Genomic DNA, 24,886 nt, shown 5'->3' with positions numbered 1-24,886 from the left:
ATCAACCCGCAGGAGCTGGGACGGCACCAGGGAATAATGACAGCAAGAGCACATTGTCCAAATAAAATCCACTGATTGTTTGCAGGTATGCTGACTACTGTGGCTCTCTGGCAGCTGAGACTCTGCAGGGCAACAGGTGCTTTTCTCTCTTACTATTTGGATGTGTATAATGGGAATATGCTTTACAAAATAGCGATAACGCTGTTTGGTATGACCCACAGAAAACAAAAGTAAACAAAACAATGCGGGGGAGCGTGTATGTAAGAAACCCACACATGTTTTTAAAGCTATTATACATTGACAGCAAAGATGAATGCAATATATCTTATTTCTTCATTTGACAAACATGACACATTATAGAAATCCATAAGGGACTTCTGGCACAGTTCTTTTTGGGGTGTCTCGAAAGTGGAAAGCAGGGAAAAGCCCACATTCTTTTACAATGCACAGACTCCTTTACCTCTCATACATGTTCTGTATGTGTGTGTGTGTGTGTGTGTGTGTGTGTGTGTGTGTGTGTGTGTATGTGTGTGTGTGTGTGTGTGTGTGTGTGTGTGTGTGTGTGTGTGTGTGTGTGTGTGTGTGTGTGTGTGTGCGTGTGTCTCTCTCTCACACCCCCACCCACCCTTAATACTGCCCCTTTTTCAGAACAGAACCAAATAAATGCAGCTCAACGATCATTGGGGAGTTAGAACAACCCATTTGGTTTAATGAGGTGATCCACTGTTCTCTCTCTCCCCTTCTTACTTTTCTTTCTGTGTGTCTCTTAGCCAATTACACAGTGCCTTGTCTTGCATCCTGTCCCGTTTTTTTCTTTTCTCACTCATTTTCCCCTCCTTTTTTTTAAGGCCTTGTTGAGCCCTGATAAAACCTGGAACTTGGGAGAGGAGAGGGACATTTGAGAGCGAGATGGCGAGAGGGATGGCGGCCACGTACCTACAAGTCGCCTTTCTCCTGGCTCTGTGTAAACCTTCACTGCAAGGAGGTGGGTTCCCTTTACTGCATGTGTGAGTGCTCAGAGGTGCAGCACCTGTAGATCAGGTGTCACCTTAGGTTCCTGTAGCAGTGTTTGCAGATAAATGCTTATGTGCTGTTTTATGTAAAGTAGTTTGGTGACATTTCTATGAAATCTGTGATTCGAAAGATTTTGTCGTTTTAGTTCTTGAAATTGTCTGCAGGTAATTGTTGATGATGATAAAGATTGCAGGTTTTGTACAGCAAGGAACACTGTAAGAAATCTGCAAACATCAGCCAAAGAGTTGAACCAATTTAAGTGCGGTTTAAAAAACAATATTTCTGCTGTAATAGAAGTAGGTATTATCCTTATGATATAATATTGCTAATCTCTGAACCAAAGGTTAAAATCAACTGAAGTCTCCCTGTAACGTTAATTATCTTGATGTGGAGGACATTGAACTGAGTTTTTGTTTACCTTTCTAGTATCAAAACTAGATGCAGGAGTACAGCCAACTTCTCTCAGAGTGAAGTACTTTATTCCGGAAAAACGATCAAAAACGTTTGCTTTGTTAAATGATTTTTAAACCTTGCTAAAGTAGTTTCCAAACAATTTAAAAGACGATATATACAAAGGCACTGCCACATTTTTCAGTCTGTCTGGATGATATTTTTTAGCACTTGTAAACATTTAAACACTTTACTTAAGAACAACAATCCTTTAAAAAAAACCACAGTACGATATCATTGCTTGTTATCTTCCAGCTCTTCCTCCTCATGAGTTGTGAGATTGCGGAACAAGGTTATAATGACAAAAGTGTATCAATAAATCTTTTAATGAGGTGCTGCGCCTGACTTTAATGGACCATATTAAACGCTTTAATGATAACTGTGTCCTTCATACCTCATCCCTCCAGTTCCTTGTCTCACTGTGTAAGCTTTGAGTTGGCAGAGGCAACACGATTTCCCTCATCTTATTCCTCGTTTAAAAAGCTGTTCTGGGCGGTTGTGTAATTTGAATTCCTACAGCATCAGGGTGAACCACTGCACGCTTTGTAGAGTTACGAGACATTTCATTGGTCATTTAGTCTTCATGTTTTGGTTTTACTAAAAAGGACAGGATGAGTAATTGTACTTAAGTTGTTAATTGTCACGTAGAATCATAAATAAACTAAAAACCTCTCGGCACAGAATATTCATGGTAACAGCAATGGTCAAAATGTTGGAAACAACAGACTGAGTGATGAAGATGATTACGTTTTAGACACAACGTTTCTGTATTAAATGGGAGATTTAGAGCAGAAGGACATGACCATACAGTAGGTCTCCAGAGGGACTCAAACAGGTCACGTTGCGAATATATGCATTGACTTTTTTCTGAGTCTCCATAACATAATTAAAGGGACAGTTCACCCCAAACTCCAAAAATGAACCATCTAGAGTAGACCTACAAGAAAATAATCAACAGTGATAAAAAGCTCTACAGGAACTAGGTCTTTTTGATCCTGGGGGAGCTCTCCGTTAACCATTTCGATTTGGATCCGATGGTGGCCCTTGATGCGACGTGAGTCAGTAAAAGTCTTATCCCTTGGGAACCATTAATGTCCGGACCAACATTTGTGCTGATCCATCAAGTAGATGTTGAGATAATTTGTCATGTAGATAAAGGTTTTTACCTCTTAGTGGCCCTATAAGAAAAGCCATGAGATTATCATAGTCCATATGTTCCCTGGTGATCACTCGTACAACATTTCCTGGCAAACCATCTAATAGACTTGAGATAATTCAGTCTCCACCAAAGTACCTAGCTGGCTGACGGACAGACGTACGTTGTCATCCCTGGAGCCACACCGTGTTAGAGTGTCTAAAAAACATAATAGCTACAGCATGATATCATGGACAGTGAAAACGAACATTACTAATTCAATCAGGAGATATTAATCACTCTAGAAGAACCGTGAACCCTTGAGAATCTTTCACATGTGTTATTTAAATATACATTAAATAGCCTACTATTCAACTCCCTGGTGAATATGAGTGTATAGTGTTGTACCCTTCCAATGTTTCATTCAATAAAGATTATTTCCATAACACTAAAAAAGCTTTTAGGGCAGGAGGTTTCCGTCCTGCAGAATGAGTGAGTAGTGAAGTGATTTACTGTGTGTTGGTAATGCGCTGTACATGGCATTACTGTGAGATCAGAAACTCACATTCTTCAGGATTCCCTACAGACCTATTCTTTTCACATCTGGGCTGCGATATCAAAACATAAATAAAACCCTTTCCTTTTATAGTTGTTCGCTCTCTGTGTTTCTATTTTTGGCTATCGTGATTTTTGGAACAAAACATAGGTGCAGAAAAGTGTGAGAATTATGATCAATGCCTTTGGGATGAAGGGGTTCTTGTTATCAGCTACAGAGAAACTGAGAGGCCAGGGCTGATAATCGCCAAGACAAGCACACATATAAACACACTTTTATCCGGTTTGTTTAATAAAATCCTTTGACAAATTAAATGGGTTTTATTGAGTGCTGGCAAAGGGGAATAAATGATGCCTCATTAGATTTGAGTGATGACTGATTTCACGTTCAACAAAAAACACATTGACCATTAAACTCTGTGTTTCATTTTGGAATTGGCTAATCGAACCAGTTTTCCTGAACAGAAAAAAGTAACTTGAAAAATCCCATGTCATCTGCTGTGACTGAACTGCTTCTTTCTATCAGGTGTGTATATACCTGCTGGTGGAGCAGCAGCCGGCGCTGGAGCTGGCGTAGGAGCTGGGACTGGATTTGGACCGGGGGGGACTGGATACGGCCCTGGAGGAGCTGGGACTGGATTTCAGCCTGGAGGAGGTGCAGGAGCCGGTCCTGGAGGCTTTGGACCAGGAGCAGGTGGAGGTGAATGTCATTTATGTTTTCTGTTAAGTTTTAACAACAATGATTATGACTTAAGTTTAAAGTTACACCCGTGTTTATAATGAGTTATAAACCAAATTCAGACATGGGTTATAATCTGCTTATAGCATTGTATAAGTATCGTTATAAGCATTATTATAATGGCATACATCATTATACTTTGAAGAATGTAGTTTATATCTAAGATTACATAGTGCTATAAACAGATTACAATGAATTCAAAGTATGTTGATGATGCATTTTAGACATGCGCATCATTAAAAGTGTTACCAAAGGTACAAATATGAGGACAGACATGACACGTTTTACAAGAGAAAACATTGAATTGTAACACAATAACCTAAATGCATCAGCGACAGATGGAGTGCATTCATTTACATGCATTTTGTGTGTTTTCCCTACTTTAGTCTCATATGTTAATGGAACCAAAGAATACCTGTTTTTTTATACCTGCATTTGTGAAGTAGCACTCATCAGCCAATCTGCTGGAAATGTCTCAATGAATGTGTTCCTTAGGAGGATATGGTGGTCCAAGACCAGGAGGAGTCGGACCTGGAGGAGTCGGACCTGGTAAGACAAATATTGCTGATGGACATTTTGATAACCTGTAGAGCAGTAAGTCTAGTATGATTTCCATTGTGCTACCAAGGCACAGGCCAGGAATTATCTTTTTTTTCCTCAATTAAATATTTTAATGATAGTTAGATACATTTCTTGGAAGGATGAAGTATTAGGGTTTGTTAATTTGTTGTAAGAGGTAAAAGAATAGACAAAATAAATATGACATCTTCTTTCATTAAAGCAATAGTTTGGATGTGTTTTGAAGTGGCCTAGTATGAGGTACACTGTATCATCAACAGTGTTTTGCATGACTTTGGCAAAACCCAAATTAACCGAAATCTAAACATTACACAAACTAACTTACCAATCATCACAGTGGTAGACAAGCAACTCCCATGCTCTGTGAGACAAAACTACTGACAGCTTCAGTTGTCTGAAGCAGCTGTCTGACAGTAAAGCTGTGAAAATAATCAGAATCTGATTTTATTTATGTGGCTTGAATATGTTTTCCTGCTGCCCCAGTCCGCTGCAGAACATTGCTAAGCTTCTTTGCTGTATCTCTTGTCTGTTGGTGGGATATGGACCGCCATCTACTGTAAGTAATACACTAAAAATGGGTACACTAAATAATAACCCCCTTTAGACTATTTTCCCTCTAACTTTAAAATAGGTTTCCATAAGGATAATTAAGAGCTGCCTGTACAAATTACAATGTGCAAACCCAGATTGATCAGACGCGAGCTGGCTAAGAATGATTAATGCTGGTAAGAAGAGTTGTGTATTATTAACACATACATTGCCAACAGATTGCATGCTATGTTAACTTGCACCGTGTGAAATTCACAATAAGAGGAAGTTCTTTGTTCTTCACACAGACCAGTGGAAGCCCCTGTATTCAAAATATTGTTCCTTGGTTGATTCAATGCAGCAGGATAAGGATTACATACATGTACCATTATTTCATTTCCTCATTACCTCAAGGTTATAGTGTTGTTGAAGGGCCACCCACCCTCATGCACACATACAGTGATAAAGGCTAATGCATTAGGCATGGCAGGTCCCTGATAAAGGACGGAAGTCATCACGTCAGTCAGAAAGACTGATTTGCTTTGGAATTTCAGGCTCTCTGTTTTTCCTACGAAAAACCTGCAAGTTGCCTTTAAGAATGAGGAATGTTGGTGATAATATTTAAACGATGCTCAGAGGTTAAACCTCAGTTTTGTGTAACCTTTTGAATTCCAAACATGTTACTGGTGGGTAGAAAACGGGTCAGTGTAAGCACAGGAAACAGACTTGTGTCACCCTTTCCAGTTTTCTAAAAGAGAGGCCACAATGGTACACAATAATGACCTCAAAGTGAGTTTGTGTTGCCCTGAACACCCCTGAAGAGTAAGAGAAAAACATACTGGTTCACCTGAACAAGGAGGCATGCATTAAGAAACACTATTATTGGAAGCAAGAATCCACAAAACCAATTAAAAGCTATGCAAACTCTTCAGAAGACTGACCTGGTTCAATATCTTGTATTTCAATATGCAGCACCATGTGTACTAGCTAGAGCTGCAAAGATTATTCAATGAAGAGAAAAATAATCGCTTACTATTTTGATAATCAATTGATAAAGTTGTTTTTTATGCAATGGGCCGAAAGTGTTGTTTTCAGCCTCTGAAACATTGAGCTTTCCTGCTTTTCTCTTTCCTATTAAACTGGTTTGTGGTCATTTTAAGACATCACCTTTGACTTTGAGAACCGGGATGGAAATGTTTCACTACTTTACATTTTGTAAACAAATAATCAATAAATGAAATGTGAGTTTAATGAGCCTTGAAAGGTGAAGATGTCATATCTCAGAATAAAGTCAAAGCTAATGACAATGGCATAACCTGCCTAACCCAGACTATTTTTAACAGGGAACGAGGGAATTTATTTTATAGCTTAACGTGGCAACAGTTTTTATTACAGAGTCATTTTTTTCTTCTTAGACATCTCCCTACACAGGCCTTGCTTCCCTCTCTGCAGACTTGTAATTGTAACTGACCCGTCTACAGCCAAACCCTATAGGATATTTAGTTCTCAAGTCAAACACGGATACTTCAAACATTAAAGGGTGGAGTTGCAAAGTGGACACACTGGATTAATTAATGTATGATGTAGTGTATCATTGTCAATAGAGCAAGTATAGGAAGTACTAAGTACTATTTCCCTTTGGTCTGCCCATTAGGCCCCGGGGCAGGAGGAGGTGGAGGTGGAGGAGTTCTCGGAGCAGGAGGCTTCGGGACTGGCGGAGGTCTAGGAGCTGGAACAGGCTTCATACCTGAAGGTCAGTGCTTTGTCTACGTCTGTATCTACAGTATACATGACACCCAATAACAGGTTAAACTGCATAGGTCTGTTATCTGTATATCCTTAAGAGTGCATCAATTAAGTGCATTAGTCAGGTAAGTCCATTGCGAGGTTGTTGACGCAACAATGACAATCTGTGAACAACATAAATAGCACTAGCTTATGCTTTTGTACCGATTGCACAACAACCTGCAGGCAGCATCACGCTGCTCCTCTGTAACATCAAAAAATAAGGTTGAACATTTTTCCCTTCTCCTTCACTGGGCACAATCCTGGCCTTTGTAGCCATTGCTTACATTTAACAAAATATGTGTATTAACAAATCTCTATCCTTCCTGACCCAGGTGGCTATGGAGGCTACGGAGGGGGTTATGGTCCAGGTGCTGGTCAATACCCAGGAGCTGGTAGAACTGGTCCCAAATCTCCTAAAACAGGTATTTACTGTTCATCATTACAGTTTAATGATTACTGAAATATGAAAAGATATAATATTTTGTATTTATTTTACCTTTGGAACAGGTTATAGGCTTGGCGGTGCTGGGTTTGGGCCTGGCGGTGCTGGGTTTGGGCCTGGGGGTGCAGGAGTTGGGCCTGGCGGTGTTGGGTTTGGGCCTGGGGGTGCAGGGTTTGGGCCTGGGGGTGCAGGAGTTGGGCCTGGCGGTGCAGGGTTTGGGCCTGGGGGTGCAGGAGTTGGGCCTGGCGGTGCAGGGTTTGGGCCTGGCGGTGCAGGAGTTGGGCCTGGCGGTGCAGGAGTTGGGCCTGGCGGTGCTGGATTTGGGCCTGGCGGTGCAGGAGTTGGGCCTGGCGGTGCTGGGTTTGGGCCTGGCGGTGCAGGAGTTGGGCCTGGCGGTGCTGGGCCTGGCGGTGCAGGAGTTGGGCCTGGTGGTGCTGGGTTTGGGCCTGGCGGCGCAGGAGTTGGGCCTGGCAGTGCTGGAACTGGCGGTGCAGGAGTTGGGCCTGGAGGAGGTGATAATTTGATTTATATAATACTATATAGTATAGTTAAATATACAATACAATAGAGAACAAGTTCCAAACTAAAAATGCACTTAAGATACCCAACTGAAGTGATATTTTACTTGATGTTTGTTTCAGTTCCAATGCTGCCGCAGACTGGCACAGCAGGCGGAGGTCCAGGAGGGAAGAGCAGTGGTAAAGCATCAAAACAAGTTCCAGGTAAAAAAAACAATCGATTGTTTTTCCTGAAGGATTTGCAACATCCCTTCAGTTAAACCAGAAATACTGATTTTTTTGGTAAAACATTCTTAATCTGGGCTTGCTGTCACACAGGACTTGGGGTGCCGGGACTCTATCAAGGTGGATATGTACCAGGCCAAGGTATGTTTTAACACAAGCAACATACATATATATTAAACTATTAGCATTCAGTGTTTTTAGAGTTGTATCAGTTTTCCTCAGCAATTATCCTCCGATATTCCCTGGCTAGGTTTTGGAGGCCGCGGTGTTCTCCCTGGAGTGGCCACAGGAAATGGACTTGGACCTCAGACTGGTGTGTTAATACACTCGAAGTTAATCAATCTTGTAACATCACAAATTGGATTACATCCCTAAAAACTGAAATATTGGCCTTATTCCCTGCAGGGGCTGGTGTACTTGGCCAGGGGGGTGCTGGACCAGGAGGGGCAGGCAGTAAGTGTCACAACATCCTGTATAATATTACAAGGGGATTTCAAATGCATTACATTAACTTTAATTAAATAATTTATTAACAATAATAATAAATATTATCGAAGGCTGCAATTGAGTTTCACAGGATAATCATCCAAGTATTGTATTTCTTCCTCAGATGGACGTGGACAGCAGTTGCCTGGGGTTTTTCGTGGTTACCCTCTCATATCACCAAAATCAGGTATACTGGAAACAGTGATGCATTAAACTCCCCAGCTGCATGTACAGTTAAGGAACGTCAATGATAAATGCAAAGGCTGAAACATAGAAAATGATTCATTCTTTAACTTGCAGGGACGGGCAAATCGAAGAATCCAGCCAAATATGCAGCTAAATACGGTAAAGACACATTGGTGGAGGCATCAACATATTATTCAAAATATGCCGGTTACGTAATATTTTGATGTGTTGCAATAATAAGCTAAACTCATCTGTTTTCATGACCAGGTGGAGCTGGAGCTGGTGGAGGTGCTTTTGGTCGAGGAGGTGCTTTGGGGGCTGGGGCCGGAAGACTCCCAGGAGGAGGAATTGGAGTCGCACCAGGATTTGGAGGTGGAGTTGGAACAGGCAGCATACCTGGCTTAGGTAAATCTGGAGTGGTGCACAGTTGTAGGGCTATTAAAGGGACAGTAAAGTTCAGGATTAACCTATCAAAGAATTTGTCAAAGAATGTACTATATCCCATATATATATATTATTCCTGAGATATTTCGAACCATTATTATAATAAAAAATGTGCACCGGTTATTTTGTGTTTAACTGAGTGTTTAATTGGATATTTTTTGTGCCATAGGATATGGTCCAGGCTCAGCCAAAGCTCGCAAATATGGTGAGTCATTAATCAAAATAACAAAATAACAACAAAAACCCATTTTCTTCTGTAGTGCTGAAAAATGTCTTTAACTTTTCAGGTCTGCCTGGCGGTGTAGGCACTGGTGCCTCTGGAGGCCTCGGAGCAGGAGGACCAGCAGGGGGAGCTGGAGTTGGCACAGGAGTCGGACCTGGCTCTGGGGTTGGTTTTGGTCCAGGTGGTGCTAGTACCGGGTCAGGTGGTCTAGGTTATGGTCCTGGCGGTGCAGGGACTGGTGCCGCTGGAAGGATTGGAGGAGGACCGGCAGGAGGAGCTGGAGTTGGCACGGGCGTGGGACCTGGCTCTGGGGTTGGTTATGGCCCAGGTGGTGCTGGGACTGGACCTGGAGGAGCGGGCTATGGGCCCGGCGGCACTGGGTCTGGCAGAGGTGGAGCAGGAACAGGACCTGGAGGTAATTATGAATCAGTAGATTAATGTGCGTTTAAGTTATGAATGAAGGTACACTTTTAAAAGTAGTTGCTTAAATTACACAATATGGTAATTTTACAGATTGCATTGCTTTAGCAAAAAGTGATGTATGATTAATATGTTTGTTTTCAAGGGTATGATGCCAATGCGAAAGCTCGTAAATATGGTAATTATCACTATATTATTTAAATCAATTACATGCAACTTATTACTGTTTACTTGCATTTAATAAAGTACATTTAATAACTTATAAAACATGGCTTTTTCTGCCTTTAGGAATGTTGAGTGGAGCACTTGGAGGTTCAGGAACAAGTCCTGGAGGAGTCAGGCCTGGTGGTGCTGGTACAGGCTATGGACCAGGAGGAGGAGTCGGGCCCGGTGGTGCTGGTACAGGCTATGGACCAGGAGGAGGAGTCGGGCCAGGTGGTGCTGGTACAGGCTATGGACCAGGAGGAGGAGTCGGGCCCGGTGGTGCTGGTACAGGCTATGGACCAGGAGGAGGAGTCGGGCCCGGTGGTGCTGGTACAGGCTATGGACCAGGAGGAGGAGTTGGGCCCGGTAGTGCTGGTACAGGCTATGGTCCAGGAGGAGGAGTCGGGCCTGGTGGTGCTGGTACAGGCTATGGACCAGGAGGAGGAGTCGGGCCTGGTGGTGCTGGTACAGGCTATGGACCAGGAGGAGGAGTTGGTGCTGGTACAGGCTATGGACCAGGAGGAGGAGTCGGGCCTGGTGGTGCTGGAACAGGCTATGGACCAGGAGGAGTCAGGCCAGGTGGTGCTGGTACAGGCTATGGACCAGGTGGAGGAGTCGGGCATGGTGGTGCTGGTACAGGCTACGGAGCTGGTGGAACTGGATCAGGAGGAACAGGAACAGGACCTGGAGGTAATTATAAACTGGAAGTTAAATAGGTTTTCGGGAAATTTGCCAATAGTTATGGCTTAAGAGACACTATCCAGTTAGTAGACAGAAATCTATTGCGATAACAAATACAAATGTATAATAAGCCTTCTTTGTTTGTGTTAAGGATATGATGCCAATGCCAAAGCACGTAAATATGGTAATTATATTTATATTATTTGAATATAATTGAATGCAACTTTATTATTTTTGTATACTTTGAATATCAAGACTACTATATTGACTGTTTTGCCCATAGGCATGTTAAGTGGAGCACTTGGAGGTCCAGGAACACGTCCTGGAGGAGTTGGGCCTGGTGGTGCTGGAACAGGATATGGACCAGGTGGAGGAGTTGGGCCCGGTGGTGCTGGTACAGGCTATGGACCTGGTGGAGGAGTTGGACCTGGTGGTGCTGGAACAGGATATGGACCAGGTGGAGGAGTTGGGCCCGGTGGTGCTGGTACAGGCTATGGACCAGGTGGAGTTGGGACTGGTGGTGCTGGTACAGGCTATGGACCAGGAGGAGGAGTCGGGCCCGGTGGTGCTGGTACAGGCTATGGACCAGGAGGAGGAGTCGGGCCTGGTGGTGCTGGTACAGGCTATGGACCAGGAGGAGGAGTCGGGGCTGGTGGTGCTGGTACAGGCTATGGACCAGGAGGAGTTGGGCCCGGTGGTGCTGGTACAGGCTATGGACCAGGAGGAGGAGTCGGGCCTGGTGGTGCTGGTACAGGCTATGGACCAGGAGGAGGAGTCGGGGCTGGTGGTGCTGGTACAGGCTATGGACCAGGAGGAGTTGGGCCTGGTGGTGCTGGTACAGGTTACGGACCTGGTGGAACTGGATCAGGAGGAACAGGAACAGGACCTGGAGGTAATTATAAACTAAAGTTTGATGGTTTTCTAAAAATGTGCCAATAGCTATGGCTTAAGTTACACTATCCAGTTAGTAGACAGAACTCTATTGCTTTAACAAATACACATGTATAATAAAGCCTTCTATGTTTGTGTTAAAGGATATGATGCCGATGCCAAAGCACGTAAATATGGTAATTATAGTCATATTATTTTAATATAATTGAATGAAACTATTATTTTGGTTTACTTGTTTTCCACAAAGAATATCAAGACTACTATAAATACTGTTTTGCCCATAGGCATGTTAAGTGGAGCACTTGGAGGTCCAGTAACACGTCCTGGAGGAGTCAGGCCTGGTGGTGCTGGTACAGGCTATGGACCAGGAGGAGGAGTCGGGCCAGGTGGTGCTGGTACAGGCTATGGACCAGGAGGAGGAATCGGGCCCGGTGGTGCTGGTACAGGCTATGGACCAGGAGGAGGAGTCGGGCCCGGTGGTGCTGGTACAGGCTATGGACCAGGAGGAGGAGTCGGGCCCGGTGGTGCTGGTACAGGCTATGGACCAGGAGGAGGAGTTGGGCCTGGTGGTGCTGGTACAGGCTATGGACCAGGAGGAGGAGTCGGGCCTGGTGGTGCTGGTACAGGCTATGGACCAGGTGGAGGAGTCGGGCCTGGTGGTGCTGGAACAGGTTATGGACCAGGAGGAGTCGGGCCTGGTGGTGCTGGTACAGGCTATGGACCAGGTGTAGGAGTCGGGCCTGGTGGTGCTGGTACAGGCTATGGACCAGGCGGAGGAGTCGGGCCTGGTGGTGCTGGTACAGGCTATGGACCAGGAGGAGGAGTTGGGCCTGGTGGTGCTGGTACAGGTTACGGACCTGGTGGAACTGGATCAGGAGGAACAGGAACAGGACCTGGAGGTAATTATAAACTAGAAATTTGATGGTTTTCTGAAAATGTGCCAATAGCTATGGCTTAAGTTACACTATCCAGTTAGTAGACAGAACTCTATTGCTTTAACAAATACACATGTATAATAAAGCCTTCTATGTTTGTGTTAAAGGATATGATGCCGATGCCAAAGCACGTAAATATGGTAATTATAGTCATATTATTTTAATATAATTCAAATCAACTCTATTATTTTTGTGTACTTGTTTTTCACAAATAATATCATGACTACTATAATGACTGTTTTGCCCATAGGCATGTTAAGTGGAGCACTTGGAGGTCCAGGAACACGTCCTGGAGGAGTTGGGCCTGGTGGTGCTGGTACAGGCTATGGACCAGGTGGAGGAGTTGGGCCTGGTGGTGCTGGTACAGGGTATGGACCAGGTGGAGGAGTCAGGCCAGGTGGTGCTGGTACAGGCTATGGACCAGGTGGAGGAGTCAGGCCTGGTGGTGCTGGTACAGGCTATGGACCAGGAGGAGGAGTTGGTGCTGGTACAGGCTATGGACCAGGAGGAGGCGTCGGGCCTGGTGGTGCTGGTACAGGCTATGGACCAGGAGGTGTCGGGCCTGGTGGTGCTGGCACAGGCTATGGACCAGGAGGAGGAGTTGGTGCTGGTACAGGCTATGGACCAGGAGGAGGAGTCGGGCCTGGTGGTGCTGGTACAGGCTATGGACCAGGAGGTGTCGGGCCTGGTGGTGCTGGCACAGGCTATGGACCAGGAGGAGTTGGGCCTGGAGGTGCTGGTACAGGCTATGGACCAGGAGGAGTCGGGCCTGGAGGTGCTGGTACAGGCTACGGACCACAAGGTGGAGTCAGGCCTGGTGGTGCTGGTACAGGCTACGGACCAGGAGGAGTTGGGCCTGGAGGTGCTGGTACAGGCTATGGACCAGGAGGAGGAGTCAGGCCTGGAGGTGCTGGCTACGGACCTGGAGGTAGGAGGAAAAATAAAGATGCATTAAAATAAGAAGGCATGTCTGATTTCAAATAGAAGCTTTTAGACCAGTTGATACTGGTTAATACTGTTTTTATTCTTATATCTTGATGTGTCTACATGTTGCAGGTTATGCTGGTGCCAAAGCCAGAAAATATGGTAAGAAAATACTTTTGTCTGCTCATCATCAACCAACCTTTAACCAGCAATAACATATCAATATATCTGCCATGAACACAGCCTGTTGTTTGTCATTAGAGTGTTCATTTCGTCAGGTTGGTTAATATTTCCCGATATAATGCTGCTTTCTGCAGGTCTTGGTGCTGGAGGTGCCCTGGGTGCAGGAGGACTTGGTGCTGGGCCTGGTTATGGGCTCGGAGCAGGAGGAATGGTTCCAGGACGAGGTGTTGGAGTATCAACCGGTGGTGGACCTGGAGCAGGACTGGGACCAGGTGGCTTTGGACCAGGCAGTGCTGGAGGTATGAAGATAAAAACAACATATTAGAAACAAATTCTACACTTCTTTCCCTTTTTGGAATTCTTTAGTTCATTTGATATCATCAATATCCTATTCTGACACTACATGCCATAATGACCCTCTGTCGTCGGCTAATAAAAAAACTCCCTTGGGCTTTCATGAAAAGGAACCGGATATGGACCTGGTGGATATGGGCCTGGAGTTGGACAAGTGCCTGGGGCAGGGTATGGACCAGGTGGAGGCTATGGTACAGGACCAGGAGTTGGATATGGACAAGGTTCCGTTTTTATTTTGTCCATGACAAATCTTGAAGAACTCAAATTAAGATGAGTTGTAACTTGCCTTTCTTTTTCCTGCAGGCTATGGAGCTGGATCAAAAGCCGCTAAATACGGTATTACAATTTTATTTCGTATTTCTCTAACTCAAGATGGATCAACATTTCCATAAAAACTCAAACATTTATTTATGATCCAGGTTTAGGTGTAGGTGCTGGCGGAGTTCTTGGAGGAGGTGCAGGACGAGGAGGTGAGTTGTTTATGTTTGATAACTTTAAGCCCTGCAAGCTGTGAGCAATTCAAATGATTTTTTGTTAGCACTTATTCTTTTTTTATGGTATTTTTTTTCAATGATAATCTCTTGATGGAATTTCTTACACTGGATGAGTTTTATTGTGTCATTGTATAGTGGGATATGAACAAGGAGACTAGTCTAGATCACATTAATGTATGAAATATTCCTTTATTGACCTCTAATGTAGCAAGGTGTCTTGCACCAAACATGAATTGTAAGTGAATCAAACAGTTCGTTGTGTCATGTCATGGTTGCAGAAATCCAATAGAAAATAGTTCAAATAAATCACTGTGTTTTATCACACGAGTAGTCAATATTTAATACATTTCATTTGTTGGGATCATCAGGCTATGGAACAGTTGGATCTAAAGCTGCTAAGTACGGTAAGTTGACTCTGTTAAGTAAAACATTATGTGTATATCTTAGAGATGTTTGAACTGAAGAATAGAGCTGTTTATAAGGACATCTTTTGAATTTACCATATTATCTATTTTATAAACTGTAGCTCAACCTGGTGGAGTTGTACCAGGGGCAGGATCTGGGAATGGGACCGGCACGACAGGATCTGGTACTGCAGGATCTGGTACTCCAGGATCTGGTACTGCAGGATCTGGTACTCCAGGATCTGGTACTCCAGGATCTGGTACTGCAGGATCTGGTACTCCAGGATCTGGGACAACAGGATCTGAGACAACAGAATCTGGTACTCCAGGATCTGGGACAACAGGATCTGGTACCCCAGGACCTGGTACTGCAGGACCTGGTACAGGGACCGACACTGGTGTTTCAGTAAATGGCACTGACACAAGTAGTGGTGCAGGGACAGCAACTGGAACCAGTGGTAAGTCTTTGTGTTAAGGATTAAGTATATACATTCTGGTTACTCATTAACTATTTGGAATATCTAAGTGTGTTGAACTGTGTCTCCTGGATCAGGAGGAGGACCTGGAGCCACAGGAGGAACACCAGCTCCTGCATCAGAAGGTATTTGGTTTAGCAAAATGCAGCACTATACTGCAACACATTTCCGTCACATATTATCCCAATACATTTACTCATAGGGTTCCCAATGCATTTGTTATACTATAAAATATTCTTTATAAGAATTAAAAAGGGAGAAATTGAGGTGAGGTTCCAGAGTATAATAATAGAAAAAGTTACGCCTGTAAGGGAGGGGCAACTGAGTTTGATTCAATTTGTTTGGAAGGGGAGAGGGAGACCCCAACTTGTGTTCATCTAGTGCACTCTAGTTAAAAAATGATGCCAGTCTTTGTTTGATTTATTCCGTTTACATTCACATCAAAAGCTCTTATATATGCAGTACCATTTTTAAATCTCCCTGACCTTATTCCAGGTGATGGCGGCGCCGGCAGTGTGATAGAGGGGTCTGGAAGTTCTGGAGGAGAAGGTGTGTCTAAACTTGCTGGAAAACCTGTGTTTTCTTACCTTAAATGTACACATTTTGAGATTGTTAGACAACTAATATCACAACTGTAGAATTCAAGTCTTTCGGTATAACAAGATGGCCAACAGACCACACAGGAAACACTGGAGATCATAAAGGAAAACATCTATAATACTAAATATGCAACTAATTCTTATTTATTTGCATTTATTCTTTCAGTGGCTGGCAGACCTGTGGCAGCAGGAGGTGATGGGGACGTCTTGGGTGGAACAGGAATCCCCATCATTGGAGCAAAACCAGGTATCTTGGTCATTTCAACTACAAATTCAAGAGAAAAAGTTAAGGTGTTCATTTATTCTGCTACTATTTGTTGTTGCCTTTCATCTTTTTTTTAATGATTTTCTTGGAACAGGCCTCAATGGGACAGACGTTCCAGGTCAGTGTTTATTTTACAGCCAGAGTTTCTGCATGTTTGTCCACAAGCACCGTATGTTCATCTAATTCTGTCAGAGTACATCTGTTAGTCAGCCAGACATAAAAAGAACAGTGCATCTAGGCTTTTGTTTTGGATAGTGCCACCATGTGGACATTTCCAAACACTATATTTTAGCTCAACTGGACATTGAGGTGTAGATGAAAACACATTCCCCACCAAGGATCCAGGAATACTTAAAAAAAAGCCCTGCCTACACAGACTTTTGGATCATTGCTGGACTTTTTTTTCTACATTTAATGTTCTGTATATTTACAAGGCGAAATTAAAAGACCAATACATCCACACTATCCCAAATACTGCATGTAACATACAAGAGACCAACAAGTGTTTCTGCTTAATTTAAACTAGGAATGAACAAGGCTGATCCTTTTGTTTTCACATCCTACAGGTTCCACAGGAGCTGCTCCTGGTGAGTTGAAATAAAGTTCACTCAATATGTTACTTATGAGATGTTAATCAAAATGATGGACTATTGCTTAATAACACAGTATTAACAATAAATTGGCTTCACAAATGTTTTTCATCTTGATGCTGATCACAATATTTCTCCACCTGAATGATAATCTGTATTTCTATTATTTTAGTTGGAGGTGAGGCTGTGCAACCAAGTGGTACGCAAATCTGCATTATACATAAAATACTACAGTACTTCCAGAATATTTACCAGATGTTGAAACTTGCACTTCCTGTATTGTTAATGGATTGCATTTTGCAGGTTCTGATGGGGATCTTTCAAGTGGGACACTGCCAGGAGCCAAACCTCTTAAACCCCCAGGTCAATAAAATTAAATCTAATTTATTTATCTATTACCTAACAGCATTTTGACAATGGTACAATACAAAGCAACGTATTATATATCTCTAATGAGTGCGATTCATAAGCCAAACAGCCTTCTTTTAAACTTTATATTATACATTAACCTTGGTATTGTTTTTGTGTGGATTTTGTGGAAAACACTCACCAGGGCTCTTTGCTGTAATGATGTTTGTATGTAATAGTTTAATACTTACTGAGTTGCTTTGTTCTTGATTGCAGTTTAAATTCTAGCTGAAATACAGGTGTGGTTTTCTATGCTCTATCTGCAGGTGTCCCCAGAGGTGACACGCCCGGTGAAGGAGATGGAGAGGGAGGTCCTGACGGAGAGAGAGGAGGTGCAGGAGGAGCAGGAAGTGTTTCAGGTGGCTCAACAGGAACTGGAGTTGGACCAGGAGGAGCAGCCGGTGGAGTTGGAGGAACACCCAAACCATCAAAAGGTGCCATTTTTGCCGTATGACTGTAAACACCACATTGACTGCATTACATTTGACACCTTTACACATCAATCTGTATCAAACGTCTACTATAACCAGTTGGAATGACTCACATAGAGGTAGTAACTGAAAATGTTCATACTAAAGAAAAAAGTTAATTGTATCAGTTCATTTCTTAAATGTACAGAGGGAACTGATGGGACTGTAGCAGGAGGTGCAAGTGGTGGACCAGATGGAGCAGGGGGGGTGACAGGAGGTCCAGGCGGAGTTGGAGCAGGTCCTGGTGGAGTTGGAGGCCAAGGTGGTGTTGGAGCAGGTCCTGGAGGAGTTGGAGCAGGTCCTGGTGGAGTTGGAGGCCAAGGTGGTGTTGGAGCAGGTCCTGGAGGAGTTGGAGCAGGTCCTGGAGGAGTTGGAGCAGGTCCTGGAGGAGCAGGCTTGGTCCCTGGGGTTGGTGGAGTAGGAACAGGAGCATTTAAACCGAGAAAAAGTGAGCAGCTGCCATGTTTTGACCTCTGAAATGTTTGTGACCCAAACATACATGCACATGTTACAATGATGCTTACACTGTATTCATTACAGGCTATGGTGCTGGTGGAGCTGGAGTTTTACCAGGTGGAGGTGAGTAAACTAACACTATCATGGCATCTTTTATCGGCAATGGATTATGTCAAATAAATACTCAAGCAAGTTCATCTTCTTTAAAAATGTAAGATTCAATGAATCATGGTGTATCTCTCTCAGGCTTACGTTACCCGACTGGATCTGCAGTAGGACAGGGAAAAGCAGGCAAAGGTTTGATAAACTGTCAACTATATTCTTCCTGTTTTAATCAGTATCTGGGCAATGAAATAAGCTACATGATGCATGTTATGTTTTTTCTTTCCATCAGTATATGGGACTCTCGGCGCGGGGCAGGGTAGGGTCGGTCCTGGCGGTTATGGAGCAGGACCTGGAGGCTATGGTGCAGGACCCGGAGGCTATGGTGCAGGACCTGGAGGCTATGGAGGAGGGGGCGTTGGTGGTGGAGGTCCAGGGGGTGCTGGGACCCTCGGAGTTGGAACTGGAGCTGGTGTTAGACCTGGGGGATATGGTGTGGGTCCTGTTGGTAAGTTGACCTAAATAGCACATAATTAAAATATTGGTTAAAGGAATATTTGATCCCCAAAATGATCATTCATATATCAATTATTTACCTTGCCTTAAATCGTTGAAGAATACTTTTCACACGAGCCTCTAAAGTGAACGGAGATTAAAAAACACTGAGAAACAAAACCTTACTCTTAAAACAATACGATCTCAAAACATTTACAGTCTCTCTCTGGGTGAGCAATTGATATACAAAGTATCCTTTTGGGGTTAAAGTATTTCCTTAACTTATCTTAACTTATCCTATCTGTTATTCAGTTTCTAGATACGGCACAGGTCTAGGACTGGGCACCGGCAAACCCTCAAAACGTAGGATATTATTTAACAGATATGCAGAGAACAAAGTCAAACATTTATACAGAGAACTGAAAATCAAACAATATTTGCTTGTAGGTTACGGGGCAGGAGCTGGTGGTTACGGGCCTGGACCAGGGGGAGTTGGTCCTGGTGGTTCTGCTGGTTACGGTCCTGGTGGCACTGGACCAGGAGGATATGGGCCAAGCACAGCAGGCACCGGACCAGGTGGGGCCGGAACAAGGCCAGGCGGATTTGGTCCTGGCGGTGTTGGCACAGGAACAGGCAGCTATGGACCTGGAGGAGCCGGAGTAGTTCCTGGCGTTTATACTGCTGGAGGTCAAGGACTAGGGAAGAGAAAGCCTGCCAAATCAGGTATAATAGTCATGAATTATGACACTTATAAATACTTTTTACTGAAATGGCATAGGTCATTACTGTATGTGTTGCGTTTTAAGATATATTCATGCTGGTTACTTCTTCTGATAGGCTATGGATCATCCTCTCTGGGTGGAACAGGCTATGGACAAGGTGAGAAACACTTTAAAATGTGCAGATTGTTTAGGGATTATCTCTATGTCTGTATATCATAACTACCTCAATCACTAAAAATACAATCAGAACTAGGAACAAAGTTGTTAAGAACAAAGAGTGCTCCATGGATACTTTTGTTGTTCTGTGTACCAACTGTGTATTTTATCTTGACACATTCCTATATATCTAAATCTGTAGACTAATTCTAATTGAACATTGAGTTGGCAGACTAGGGCAGTACTTCTTCTACCTTCTTTAAAGTAAAGCAAGGTTATGGTTTCTACTTTGACACACTTCATTAAAACTGAATAGAAATTAAATAAACTCACCAACACCGTCGAGGTTAAGCCTTTCTGTTGCTCCAAAAATCAACAACTATTTTTGAAATATGCCAGAGAAACGGGCTGCTTATACTCGTTTTCTCACTAATAATATAATTCTGGCAGCTTTTTAGTGAAAAAGCTAAATTATGTCTGTTTTTTAGGTGCAGGAGTTGGACCTGGCAGATATGGGCCTGGGGGAGTAGGACCAGGAGGCGCTGGCACAGGACCTGGAGGTTTCGGACCAGGAGGCGCTGGCACAGGAACGGGAAGTTTCGGACCAGGAGGCGCTGGCACAGGACCTGGAGGTTTCGGACCAGGAGGCGCTGGCACAGGACCTGGAGGTTTCGGACCAGGAGGCGCTGGCACAGGACCTGGAGGTTTCGGACCAGGAGGCGCTGGCACAGGAACGGGAAGTTTCGGACCAGGAGGCGCTGGCACAGGACCTGGAGGCTACGGACCAGGAGGCGCTGGCACAGGAACGGGAAGTTTCGGACCAGGAGGCGCTGGCACAGGACCTGGAGGTTTTGGACCAGGAGGCGCTGGCACAGGACCTGGAGGCTATGGACCAGGAGGCGCTGGTACAGGACCTGGAGGTTTCGGACCAGGAGGCGCTGGCACAGGACCTGGAGGTTTCGGACCAGGAGGCGCTGGCACAGGAACGGGAGGTTTCGGACCAGGAGGCGCTGGCACAGGACCTGGAGGTTTCGGACCAGGAGGCGCTGGCACAGGACCTGGAGGTTTCGGACCAGGAGGCGCTGGTACAGGACCTGGAGGCTACGGACCAGGAGGCGCTGGCACAGGACCTGGAGGCTACGGACCAGGAGGCGCTGGCACAGGACCTGGAGGTTTCGGACCAGGAGGCGCTGGCACAGGACCTGGAGGCTACAGACCAGGAGGCCCACGTTACGGAAAAAGAAAACCTTCTAAATCTGGTAAGTATTGATAATAAAAGTGACATACATTAAAGGTGATTCATAAACTTTGTACAGATGGAGAACCTCAATATAGAATATAGAAGAGTAATTGATTCTCATCTGCTTTTTTCCAGGTTATGGGTATGGCGCAGGTGAGTTTAGGGTTATGATTAGGGATGATCATTTTGTTTGTTTAATAAAGTATTTAGATGTGCTTATATATATGGATGTTTCCCAGCAGGGCGATTAGGAGGCGGTATAGGTGCTGGTCCTGGTGGAGTTGGAGCTGGATCTGCAGGCTATGGCCCAGGAGGATATGGACCAGCTGGAACAGGGACAGGCAATTTGGGTTACGGGCCAGGAGGTGCTGGAACCGGGGGCGTTGGCCCAGGAGGTGCTGGAACTGGGCCTGGGGGTTTTAGACCTGGAGGAGCGGGTGGATTTGGACCTGGTGGCCAAGCACTTGGGAACAGGAAGCCTCCTAAATCAGGTTACGGCTCGTCGTTGGGAGGAAGCAGCTATGGACCAGGTAAAGTTCTCTACGGATGCACATATTCCATTAAAATTACTGATACAATTTCTTTACGATACTGGATATTTACCAGAACAAAGAATTACAATACACTTTAAGCCTTATCCACATGATAAAACTTGATTGTAAACATCTTCTGTCTCCATCTTTGTTCTATGTTTATTCATTAGTTGCTTTATTTTCATCTTTACTCTGCTTAATGATCATACATCTATCTCATATTTACTCTAATTGTTGCGGTTCTAATGCTGTGTGTTATCTTCTGCTTTTTGACTGCCTTTGCATTTATACTCACGTGTGTCCAGGTGGTGCAGCAGGAGGAGCAGGAGGTCCTGCGGGGACAGGTCAGGGTGTAGGAGGAGGTGCAGGCAGCTTACCAGGTCAGTTTAGGAGGAGCACTGACACAATAAACAAGAGCATGTTCTTTTGCATTTTTACAGTAAAAGATTTGAAAACAAATGCATTACAGTAAATCTCTGTCCTGCTTTTTGATGAGCTGTTCTATAAAGAGAAGTGTGTTGTAGTAATAATCAAGCAGAAACTATTTATTTTGATCAAATAAATACATTAATAATATAAGGGAAATAAATAAATATTGTCCAAAAAGGTGTAGGTGAAGACTACGCTTTTTATGCCTACCCTTTTTACATTGAATGTTCTAATAGTTATATTGGTTTCCCCATACCTCCACACAATAGGTAGTACATGTTTCAATGATAGAGTAATACAGCAGATACACCGAGTTTGGATAAAGAGTAATATTGTATAGTTTTCTAGTGAATGTATAGTATTGCTGAAATGCACATGTGTCAAACTCAAGGCCCGGGAGCCAAATCAGGCCCTTGGTGGATTTGATTTCGGCCCGCAGGATAACTTTTAATTACTATTAGATCTGGCCCACCGGTATATTGCACGCACACATTCACTCAACCCTGAGGATTTCCTCAGCTCAGAGCCTGACCCCAAACATTGATGAACTTGCACCCAAGATGAGATGCCAAGTATCTGCTTAAACTAGCATCACAGAGCAGCACACTGAGTTTAATGGATGTTTCCTTCTGCACTTTTTTTCTTGCGACAACACGGCATGTTTGTTTTTTTCTTTGAGGGAAATTGTTTTTTTGAAGCTGCTGTTGGCCTGTGGAATGTAATGTAATCATAAGAAATGACTCCGGAAAAGCTGCAGATAAGAAATGAATGCAACTGATTATTTAATGTTTAATGTTGTTTTTATAGGCAATCATTTAAGCTTTATTAGTTCCAGGTTTAATATGTGCAATAAGTTAATTTCAATACATTTTGAAATAAACATTGAACCAGTCCGGCCCTTGACTAGTACCGATTTTTTTATTTTGGCCCACTGTGTATTTGACTTTGACACCCCTGCTGTAATGTGTCTTGTTCCAGCAGGGGGCGCTGGCCCTGGCTTTGGTGGGGTGGCTGGTGGAATCTATCCAGGTAAAACACGTGGTCAATTTTATACTCCCTTTTTTTTATTAATCCCACAGTATATTCTTTGAAAAGTTTAAAAACTATAAGCAGTAAATATTCTTAAAAATGTTAAATATTGAAAACATTCATGAGATAACACACGAGACCATTGTAAAGATGACCTTTTGTTTATCATGACTCTGTTTCCTGTTATTGTTCTATAGGATATGCGGGTGCCGCACAAAAATGTAAGAAAACACACAGTGACCTCTGGGATGAGCATGCTCTAATTAGCTTTAGCACTGACACAGAACACAGTATTTCCTTGTAATCTTTTAGTTTTAAATGTTGAGGCTTTTCCTACTCATAAACACAAAAGACAGAATATTTGACAATGGAATTATTGATTACTTAAGTGACAAAAATACAATTAAAAAGGCTGATAATTGTTTTAAGTTGTTTAGGAAAATGTAAGTCATGTATCAAGTAAAGTATGCTTGTATAGTCTGTAGTGCTTGGTTTCATTGTAAAGAGGCTGTATGTGTGCAGAATAACTTTTCTCTTTGCTTGTATGTCCTTTAGCCAAGGCACAGATGGTAGCCAAATATGCAGCCATGCAGGCCTTATTGGGAGCTAGGGGCTACAGAGGTAAAACCTTACACTTTGTACACAGTAAAACACTCTCATGGAAATGTGTGACTCAACTAAAATGCCTAGATATCATTCAGAAACATTCCAGCACACATACTCATCATTTCTTTTGACTTTAACTGTAGTAACTTCAGTTAAATTGATGTTCTGCGGAGCAATCAACTTCCTCCTTCCAGTTAAAAGAAATGGTAGTTGATGGAAGTGGTTCACACGTAGTTTTTCATCTGAAACGAACCATGATGACTGTTAACTTTGAATTTGCACTCTTAGTCTGGTACAAGCATGTTTTCTCGAGAACTGACACTTCGAGCATTGCCCCACTGTAGTCTAACAACCACACATACAGGAACTACGTGGCTGCGAGGTAAATAACAAAACGGACCCTTTTGACTGAGATGAGGACTTATCTTTAGTTAACTGAACTTAAGTTGACTAAATTAGCTGTCTTAAGTTTACAAACGTTTTTTATTTAATATTAAATAATTATTCAGATACAGTCATTCTAATATTTAGCGGGAACTTATGTGTTCATGTGGAATGATCTATACATGTTTACAGTTCAGTTTTTACATATGAAGTATGCATGCTCTATCATGTGAAGAATCATTTTCTCTGCTCTGTACTCAGGCGCCGGCTGCCAGGGTAAATACTGTGGCCGAAGGAGGAAGTGAGAGACCGGCTGACAGGAAGTTACCTCATTAAACCAACAGTGGTGCTATTGCATGATCCAGATCGTAAATGTCTTATCTACCATAAGAACTAAAGCTTCAACACATTCCACATGATACACTTTTCATTTGCTTAGATTTTATACAACTTAAAAAAAGAGTGATGGTTCTCAACCTGTTAGGGTTGGGATTCTTCAAAACAAAGTAATGGTTTCATGCTGTTGTGAAATCTGTTCTTTTCATGTTGTTTAAATGTTCACCTTTAAATAACTAGGTTAGGTTAGGGGATACATTCGTTAGGCAACTTATTTTCTCCATAATTCACCTTGAGGCTGGGGATCCCAACTAGCAGGTTGAGAACATCTCAAATAAGTACCACATGTCTTCTGAAGCTGTACTAAAATACAACTGTGTGTTTTTTTTTATTGTTGTTGAACACCATTTGTGTTCATGTGTGAGTGTCCCCATGAATCCTGATACCAAGGACACCCTCAGGGCAGCTCCTTCAGACCTGTCTGCATGCTGACGAAAAGTTTTAAAAAACAGAAAAATCCTTACCCAGTTAATAATAATAATAATAATAATAACTGATATTTCTATAGCGCCTTTCAAGGGACCCAAGGTCGCTTTACAGGAATAGGGCGAGCACACACAAAACAAAACAAAGGTCAGACAGACAAAACAACAGATCGATTTAAGGGCCGTAAGCCTTGATGAAAAGATGGGACTTGAGGGCAGTTAAACTGGACTTCAGCAGATGTAATGCTTACATGAATTCACTGTTTCTAGCTTTTACATCAAAGTGCAAACACTTGTGAAGTC

General features: G+C 43.3%; 2 long non-coding RNA genes across 2 annotated transcripts; both read left to right on the top strand.

Annotated features, from left to right (window-relative positions):
• The first annotated feature begins 15,158 nt into the window (after positions 1-15,158).
• On the top strand, positions 15,159-15,827 carry LOC117458281 (uncharacterized). Its single transcript, XR_004553426.1, has 3 exons — positions 15,159-15,260; positions 15,356-15,403; positions 15,774-15,827. It is a non-coding gene; the product is annotated as an uncharacterized lncRNA (long non-coding RNA).
• Positions 15,828-17,938: 2,111 nt separating this feature from the next.
• LOC139435160 (uncharacterized) lies at positions 17,939-18,550 on the top strand. Its single transcript, XR_011644421.1, has 4 exons — positions 17,939-18,058; positions 18,151-18,189; positions 18,313-18,363; positions 18,461-18,550. It is a non-coding gene; the product is annotated as an uncharacterized lncRNA (long non-coding RNA).
• The last annotated feature ends 6,336 nt before the right edge of the window (positions 18,551-24,886 follow it).

This window comes from Pseudochaenichthys georgianus, chromosome 14 (genome assembly GCF_902827115.2).
Source record: "Pseudochaenichthys georgianus chromosome 14, fPseGeo1.2, whole genome shotgun sequence".
Taxonomy (NCBI): domain Eukaryota; kingdom Metazoa; phylum Chordata; class Actinopteri; order Perciformes; family Channichthyidae; genus Pseudochaenichthys; species Pseudochaenichthys georgianus.
The sequence above is the reverse complement of the archived record's forward strand: the minus strand, read 5'-3'. Positions and strand labels throughout refer to the sequence as shown.